Raw genomic sequence first — 10387 nt, 5'->3', positions numbered from 1 at the left:
CCTAAGGTGTGCAGTGCATCAAGGGGAACCGATCCTTGTATGGGGTGCAGCAAGGTTTATAGAATAAAGGGGAACCGATCCTATGGACATGTGCAACACATATAAGTGAGATACCATATATATGTGGGGAACCGATCCTAGTACCTAGTCAACCAATCTTTGGTAAGCTAGTGTGACTATGCGTAGTACTCACATGGAGGTAGAACCGAAACTTGTTTTGGTAGAACCGTTAAACCCGTGATTGTGATTGAATATTGGTTTGATCAATCACATAGTTCTTGAAAGTCAGATGAACCAATTCTAAACTTGTTTGGAAGTGTGACAAATCGGTTTCAAGGTTGTAAGTGTGAAAGAGAACTTACAAAGTAAAGATGTCGACAAACTTTGAACACGTGTTGAGAATGTTTATTTCTATAATTGTTCAAAGATATTCCTTAACGGCTAAGGGAAGAGAATCCCAGGATCGAAACATAAGTAAGTTAAGAATATTTTAATTAAGGTTATTAATTTCATTTTATAGGAAATTCCAGAATTAGTAATGTGCATTTACTAATTAGATTTTCCGAGAGATTTCGATCGTTATTTTTGGACAGAGCATTTCCAGGAATTATGAAAACCGAATTTGTGCTTTTATGAATATCTTGAGAATATTTTCGGTATTTGAAATTCATTGGTGTCCAAACTTCCTTGTCTATAAATACACGGAGTTTACCTTTCTAGCAAACTAATCCTTTGTAACAATAGACTTCCTCTTTTGTCTTTGTTACTGGTGTAGCCGCCTATCGGAGAGGAGAGTAATCTAATTAGGTGAAATCTCTTACGGCCGCTCGTTTTAAAGTCTTATTTGGGATTGAGAAGATCTAGCGCGACCCGCTGGTGGGAAACTAGATAATTGCAGTTTATCTTTGTTTTTGATTAATTTGATTGACTAACGGTGGTTGAAATCTGATTGCACCTAGTTTGTTTATGCTTGAGAATCTTCTCTTCTGATATAAGATTCACTCAAACTAGTTCAGAGTTTCGACAGGGGTCTTTAGACTGTTTTTAGTTCTAAAGACGATCTTGTGATAATCCATTTTTAACAGACTCTGTTCTGTGCGTGATTGATCACAAGAGATTCAAGTGATTGTGTGCAGGTGTTTATTGAATATTTTTAAGAAGATTTGAAGACAAAGAAGATATTGAAGATCTGACTTGGGTTTTATAATCTTTGGTGTGCACAATACTTGTTTGGGAAAAGAGGATCCAATTAATAATCGGTTTATCCTTGTGGTAGATTAGATTGATTAATTGAGTAGATCGGCATCAACACGTTTCCTTGTGATTAAAGGTATTGTTGGCTTAATCTTAACCGATTACCTTTGGGTGATTGAACATAAGATAGATCTAGACCCGACGAAAGAGTTTATGTTAAGATAAACGGAAGAGCCTTTGTCAAACTCATATCACTTGGTTGAATAGAGTTCATACCAAACAGATTTCTTGTTCCTTTACTGTTTGGAATACGAACCAAAGGAATTGTTCCAAGTACGTGATTTATTTATAAGTTGGAGGCGTGGGAATACAGACGGAACTAGGTGAACTATAGGGTTAGTTACTTTGTCTCAACTATACGAAGTTAAGTGTAATTTTGCGTAGCGACTTAATCCTGAGAGTATTCAATTCTGGACTAGGTCCCGAGGTTTTTCTGCATTTGCGGTTTCCTCGTTAACAAAATCTTGCTTTGTCATTTACTTTTATTTTCCGCATTATAATTGTTTTATTTTAATTAAAGTAAATTACACAAACGTTAATTCCTATTTACTTTTTAAGAAATCCTATTGTGTTTGGTTAAGTCCGAACCTTTGTTCAAGTAAACATACTTCGTTGTTGTATTGTCTCGATCTCGTATCCATAGACGATCACACAAAGTGTGAACCGGTTAGTTGTATTATCTCGACTCAGTCCATAGACAATCACTTTCGGAGAAAGGACTTATAGGTAAGAAAAGTTTTAGCTTGAGGTATATTTGGGTACCCTCGCTTTTTCAGAGGTTTCTTGTGCCAACGCACAGATAATTTATCTAAAATTGTTTAATTTTGTGTCAGCTCACGAAATTCAATTTTCTAACCTAATTTTACCTATTTGCAAAAAAATAGGTTTTTTGTCCCCTGCGCGATATTTCGAACCCTATTGGTCGAAACTAAACCTAGGAAAACCATGAAATTGATCCATTATGGAGCTAGTAGGAGCAAGATCATATTAAAAATCAGAAAACAAGAAATAAAGAGGAACTGCAGCAAGTAAAAGTAGGAGCAAAGGGAGGCGTGGCCATGCCACTTGGCCAACCGATCTGCTCCAGCAGGCGCCACCCGTGGATGATCAGCCACACTCCATGTTTCCCTTATCGGCCCCCTTTCCATCGACCAATCATATCGCTTTAAATGCGCCACACGCACTTTTAAATAAAATTGGAAGTTGGTTGGTCGACTCGCCTAATTCCTTAAGGAATCTAATATAGGCTGCCCATGTCAGTCTTAAAACGATCACGGGCGTACGTTTTGGCCAGTCCATTTATCAAGTCTAGCCACTTCTTAACACGACCGGACAAGCTCCGTGGTACACACCAGCGGGCTCCTCTTTCCCATAAGCCAATCAAATCAATCCAAAGCCGCAGCCTACACTTCCAGTTAAAGGTGTCTGGCGGCCCGTCTTTGGTTTTGACCAATCATATCTCTTCAACTTGATCGGACGACATCCAAAAGGTCACCAAAGATTAGACGAATAGCTGGGAACATTTGGTAAATAATTTGAGTATGAGCTACATGCCAAAAGTTTCGTATATATTTCTAATATAACATACTAAAAAAACACATCAATCGGATTAACGAGCTAAAAGATACAGCTTAAAAGGCGAGCTAGGTCATGGATGAAAAATGACAAAATTCCTCCTGAATTCTTCCTAATTTTTTACTGTCGGGATGTTTTCACCTCCTAAACGAGCTCAAAACCCAAATATTCCCTCGTGGGAAGATAGGAAATTCTTTTCTGATAAGAATGGAGGGGGCGGATCATCAAAATCCGAGTTCGTATGAGAATTCTACATCAATTTTAGTGAGGGTCTCACATCTGAATTTTCTGATTACAGAATTTCATGAATTAAAACAAACTTCTGCAAATCATATCAACCATCCAACTTGTCTAGCCAATTTAACCAGTTTAGATTTAATTTAGGACAACCAATAGGATGTCAAAATGGCTACCAGCCATCATTCTACTATACGGACCGACCGCCACATCTTTAATGTACATGGATAGCTCCTAGAAGATGCTCAAATATGACCGCCTACCGCCTAGATTGCACGTGATTGGTCAGAATAACTAGGTCTTGCACATAAGACCCACTCAGCAACATGCTGCATATTTTCCACGAAAATACTCGAGACATCAAACATGTCACAAACTGGGGGATGTTCATCAGGGTATTGGTCTGGCGGTTTACAGCGTGTGGCGTGCAACGCACCCATTACGAGAAACTTGTCAGAAAAGGGCAGACAGTTAATAGCAGTAAGAGAGTAGTGGGTGTAAGGCTGACCAGTTTTCCCTCATGATGGAAACATGATGGTCACCACTTTTTACACAACCCCACTTCTCCACTACTTAACTGTCTCCACTTCCTACGAGATTAGGGTGTGCTCAATCATGACTTGTATAAATAGGTTTTCAACCTATTTCGACAGGGGGGCAAGTGTTGTCAACACAAGTAACCAGAAACCAGATTCTGATACAAGTCATAAAAAACGGCCACACCTTCAAAAATTCAACATTTTTGATCTCAACACCTTCTTCGCTTCCCTCCCTAAGATCAACCATTCTTCTTCACTTTGTGACCGAAGCAAGGCTGGAACGGACATTTCTCGGTTTAGGCCAGTCTTGTACAGATTTATCTCTCGAATCTAAAGTACTCCCATGCAGTGCATTTGTTTAGGGTTTAGATTCGTTTCTCGGCGGCACACCCAAATTTACCATTTCCAGCAGAACCAGTTTTTACCCCAAAATACCTAGTTGTGTTGTTACTGGTGGAGCCGTCTATTCAGAGAGGAAAGTACCCTAATTAGGGGAAATCTCTTACGACCACTCGTTTTAAAGACTTCTTTGGGATTGGGAAGCTCTACGGGTACCGTTAGTGGGAAACTAAATAATTGTAGTTTATTATTAGTTTTCGATTGATTTGATTGACTAACGGTTGTTGAACTTTGATTGCACCTAGTTTGTTTATGCTTGAGAATATTCTCTTCTGATATAAGATTCAATCAAACTAGATCGAAGTATCGACGGGGATCTTTAAGCTGTTTGTAGATCTAAAGACGTCTTGTTATAATCCATCATTAACAGACTCCGTTCTGCGTGTGAGTGATCACAAGAGATTCAAGTTGATTATGTGCAGGTGTTTATTGAAGATCTAAGAAGATTTGAAGACAAAGAAGATTTCTTATTTGAGTTCATAATCTTTGGTGTGCATAAAACTTGATCGGCTGGGGATCCAACTATAATCAGTTTATCTTTGTTGATTGATTTAGTTGAGTAGATCGGCATCAATACGTTTCTTTGTGATTAAGAGTATTGATTGCATAATCTAGACAATTGCTTTGGTAGTTGTTAATAAATTGATCTAAGAACCTGACAAAGGAGTTTATTGAGATAAACAGAAGAGCCTTTGTCAAACTCATATCACTTGTTTGAAAAGAGTTGTTACCGAACAGATTTGTAGTTCCTTTACTGTTTGGAATACGAACCAAAGGAATTGTTCCAAGTGCGTGACTTATTGCAAGTTGGAGGCGCGGGGTTACAGACGGAACTAGCTGAACTATAGGTTTAGTTGCTTGGTATCAACTATACGAAGTTGGTTTAGATTTTGTATATCGGCTTAATCCTGAGAGTATTCAATTCTGGATAAGGCCCCGGGGTCACTGAGCTGGCTCATGAGTATCAGCTTCTCATTCGTCGCCGAGCCTTAAATTTTCTCTTGCAGGACCCAGCTCCCCCTCCTGACTTATCTTCCACGGACCTCCGTATTTTACACGCGTCTGGTCGGGTTAAGATTGATGAGGCGATAGCCGAGAAAAATGGTCTTACATCATGAAAATGCGGGGGTACAACAACCTCACCCAATATTTCGATTAGCAATCTGTATAGACTAACTCCAATATACTTTTCAAGAGAATCAACTAGACAGTCCGACTCAATCTTAATAGAAAGTATATCGAGGAGTTAATATCTCAATCTCTTGATTTGATTACTCAAGCAAATCACTCAAATACAAGGATAATAAACATGGACGGTACCAAAGACCAATGTCCAAGGATCAATCAATTTACAATCAACAACCAAAGGTTGGATTTCACTATTGATCGATACAACGCACAACCTGTGATATTTCAATTATATAACAAAATATCATGTGGAATAGAAATAACACAGACACCAGAAGTTTTGTTAACGAGGAAACCGCAAATGCAGAAAAAGCCCGGGACCTAGTCCAGATTAAGCACCACAGTGTATTAAGCCGCTACAGACATTATCCTACTACAAACTAACTTCGGTCTGTACTGTAGTTGAACCCTAATCAATCTCACAATGATTCAAGGTACAGTTGCGCTCCTTACGTCTCTGATCCCAGCAAGATATTATGCACTTCATTCCCTTAGATGATCTCACCCACAACCAAGAGTTGCTATGATCCAAAGTCGAAGACTTTAATAAACAAATTTGTATCACACAGAAAAGTTTACAAGGATAGATAAATCCGTCTCCCACAGATAAACCTAAAAGTTTTGTTCTGTCTTTTGATAAAAATCAAGGTGACCAAGAACCAATTGATAAACCAGACTTATATTCCCGAAGAACATCCTAGTATTATCAATCACCTCACAATAATCTAAATTGTATGGTAGCGAAACTAGATATTGCGAAATCACAAACAATGAGACGAAGATGTTTGTGATTTTTTTTTATCTTTCCCTATCAGAGATATAATCTCAAGTCAATTATTCCAATTGAACTTGTACGATAGAAAATGGCAAGATCAGATCGCTCAACTATAAGACAAGTAGTTTCGTATGGCTTCACAATCTCAATGAAGTCTTTCAGTCGTTAATCGACAGGGACTCGAGAAGAAACCTACGATTAAAGGAGAATCGACTCTAGCAAAACAAGTAGTATCACACAGGAGGTGTGGGGATTAGTTTTGCATGGTTGCTAGACGCCTCCTTATATAGTTTTCAAATCATGGTTTGCAATCTTAGTTACCTTGGTAACAAAGTATTCAATAATCACCGTTAGATGAAAAACCTGATTTATCCAAGTTAATATCTTTCAACCGTTAGATCGAAACTTAGCTTGTCATACACACAAATGAAATTTATTCATTTAGATTTGAGTAACCGTACCTAAACGTGTACATTGGTTGGTTCACAAATGGTTGACCAATGGTTAGCCATATGAGTGCTTTCATATCAACCGTATTCATCTTTCTCATAACTAGTTCAAATGACTCATAAAAACTAGTTCAAGAGTTGTTCAATTGCTCAGGTCTTTAAACATAGACACAAATGAAACAAAATCGGTTTGATTCATTTCAATCAATTCATGAAAAATATACCCACGGTTTGTAAATATTGCATTCCTTATAATTTATTGTTTTAAGTCCATGAACTACCGATTTGAGAAATAACCAGCTTGGGTACGCGTACATGTATGCATACCTTAGCTACTCGATTTGAGTTGGTTTTAGTTTCCAAACTCAACAGACTTTTTCGGGTGAAAAAGTTCCGCCAGTACGTGTATGGGTACACGTACCTAAGGTGACTGGTTTTTGAGTTCGTAAACTTCAAACTCGGCAGAATTTCACGGACGTAAACTTCCGCCAGTATGCATACGGGTACGCATACCCAACATGTCTCCTTCACCAATACCGCATGCACACATATGCACGCACTTGGTTTCCGGCACATGGATTTATACACAAATGTGCGAACACACTAAATGCTTACATATATAGGTGGTTACATATTCTCAACTCTACATTTCAATTATTGAAACATTCTTTTGTAATGTTATAACAGTCGTTAGATATAAAGAATCGACTATCGACATCAAAGCTATTTTCAAGATTGAAATGTCATCATGACCTTCGTCACGGGTAAAGATGAAAATGGTTAAAGCAAAATCTTCCCAACACGTATTTCGAGAAAAAGATAGGCGAGTAAACTCGACTCGAAATAGCAAATGTGTATATATGAAAACTATCATACTTATACGACTGTTGTATCAAGAGTAGGAGATAGAGTAGATATACTTTTGAGTGACAAGAAGAGTTCAAGTCTCCACATACCTTTTGGTCGGATGAATTTCCACCGATTCCTTGAGTAGTTCTTCGTCTTTGCAAGATAATCGTCATGGAGTCTGGAGCTCAACTATTCCTAACCATCCTAGACCGAGACTTAGTCATAACTATACTAGAAATCAATACATATAGTTTTGATCACTAACATTGACAAACATGCTTGATATAGCAACGCATGCGAGTTCGGCCGAGCAATGCTCTAACAATCTCCCCCTTTATCAATTTTAGTGACAAAACTATCAATATATATGAATTACAAAATAAATAAAACTTTGTAGCTTCTCATCCACATGCTTGATCTCCTTGGCGCTTCAACGTTACTCGAAAACTTCGTCTTATCCAAGTACTCCCATGATTCCAAAGGTTGTAAGTTCCGCATCATAGTTGTTGAAGTTCCGTAGCCATAACAATAAGAAAACAAAAGCTCTCGATCATTGTTATACTGTCATAGTATTATTACACAACATCAAAGTTCTCATATCACAACTTCGACAATAATACTATGGTGATATGTATCACTCCCCCTTAGTCAATACTTCGTCTCAACATGAAAACCACTCCCCCTTACATAATGACACGTAAAGCATGTAAATCATATGTATTTGTAGTGTGAACTACACATTAATTCTCCCCATTTTTGTCAATAAAATTGGCAAAGGTACGAAAACAGGATCCTAATGAAAACTTTCATGGAGACACTTCAAGACCAAAGAAAAGTACATACCAACTTGTTTAGATGCAATCATAAAGCCGAAGCTAAATGCATTCATCAAGGAGTTTATAAAGATACAAGATAACCCCTAAAATATTCCACAGCCGCACTCCCCACAAAGATATGTAAATTAAGCGCGAGTTCAAAAGAATTCTCCCCCATTTGATGTCATTCCCAAGAGAACAGCAAGAGCGACCTTACTTTTACAAGAAAAGAAGGATTTTATTGGACACCAAAAACTATAAGAAAATGATTTCCTATATCCAAAATTCTCAATTAAACTAACCACAAGAGAACCCATGATTAATTTAATCGGAATACACAACTAAAATAACCACAAACGAATCTATGATTAATCTAGCTGGAAATTCTCGACATAAGAGAACTTACGGAGCTATGACTAAGTTCACCATAAAAGAATGATTAACTCAATCGTCTATATGCTCAACAAAAGAAAAACTTATGGAGCATTGCAGTATACACATAAGATATGGATCAGGGAATGATCAATACTGCGGCATATACAAGGATTCATTCTATTTTCCATCACTATTTGCACAATGACATACAATAGACATAATCCTTGTAAACAAAAGATTTTAACCTATCTTACATCAATAATTGACATAATAGGTTTAACTTTTGTTTGTCAAAAGTTCATTCCTTCTTTTATCAACACATGAATATCGACATATAAAGGAGATAACTTTTGACGTCATATGGGACAATAATAGTTCACCGACGCGAACACACATACCCGATAACATATTGCAATATATAATACCATAAATATTAATACTGCAAAAAATCATCTTCCAAACCAATTTTTAGAATTTAAATAAATAAACCTAAAAAATAAAGATGAAAATAAAGGACATAGCTATGTGTAGTCACAATAATGGCTATGTTAAACTTTGAGTACTCTTCTCAGACTCTCTGTATTCATCAAGCTCATCTTCAATCAGATCAATCCTTGATTCCAGATTGTCCATCTTTTCTTCGAGTCTCTTGGAAGAAGCTTCAAGTTCACTTTTCAGGACACGAACTTGTTCCAAGATGAGATTCATGGTTAAAGAGAGCTTATCAAACTGAGAAACAGAGATGTTCCCATCCAGGGAGGAACCTTGAATATCAGGGCTCATCACATTATCAGAAGAATCGAATCGTATCTTCTTAGAAGGGAAGAGAACTGTCCAAACATCACTTTCTTTACTTGAAAGACTTGAGAAGGACATGATAGAGAATATAGAAGAAATATTTATGCTAAGGAGATAAAATTCATTTTAAAAGCAACTGAGGATAGGATATAAATATCCAAAATGACCTTTGACCAAAACCCTAAAAAAAATCCTCAGAAAAAGTCTTAAGAAATACGTTTGAACTCAAAAAGGTTTCATCACAACCCTCTTGAAGGTTATGATTTTGTCTAAGAGGGATAGAAAAAAATCATCAATACAGTATTACAAACTGTATTTGTTTCAATCCTCTGCAGGATTGGGTAACTTCTTTCGAGGGGATGAATTGAGTATTATACCTTGTTTCTGTTTTTTTTTTTTAAGAAAGAAGAGTTATCTTCATCATTCTTTCTTTCTTTTAGAACAGATTTGAATACCTTGACTGTTGATTTTCGTAAACTATGCATTTTGTTGGAAATCTCTTTTACAAAGGAAGAGGGTTTTGTATGAGATTTCTTTTTCTTCTTCTGTAAACAACGTTTGACAGGAGAGAACTTTTCATGTTTCAAGGTGCCACAAGTTTTAAGATGATCCTGATGAACATGTGAAGAAATCACAGGAATAGATAAATTCTTGTGATTTTCTATATGATCCTTGTTGTCAAGGTGACTTAAGGATCATATACAATCAGGAGGAATTTGCTGACAATCTAGAGTCGAAGAGGTTCGATATGTTTTGTAAGAATCACGATTGATCAACTCCAGTTTTAAACTAGACAGTTGATATTCCATATTTTCAATCCTTTTAATTAAAGCTTCCTTTTCAGGTTGAAATATTTCTGAGGAAGTAAGATTGTTTATCATGGAATAATCAGGGCTGTTAGGAGGACATGTGTGATTATCAGCAAACAAATTAAGGGAACCATCATCGACGTTATCCTCAGGACAATAGTCAAGAGTAGCCATACATGCCTTAGTTATCTCACTCATATCCGTTTCAGGACATTTAGAAGTATTGTGAATACTTCTATAACACTTGAAGCTAGAATTGTTAACATAGTTTTTCTGAACTTTTTTATTGATTGACTGAGCTTTCTTTTGAGACTTTATTTTTCTC

Source organism: Papaver somniferum, unplaced genomic scaffold (genome assembly GCF_003573695.1).
Source record: "Papaver somniferum cultivar HN1 unplaced genomic scaffold, ASM357369v1 unplaced-scaffold_125, whole genome shotgun sequence".
NCBI lineage: Eukaryota > Viridiplantae > Streptophyta > Magnoliopsida > Ranunculales > Papaveraceae > Papaver > Papaver somniferum.
Note: the sequence above shows the minus strand (reverse complement) of the source record.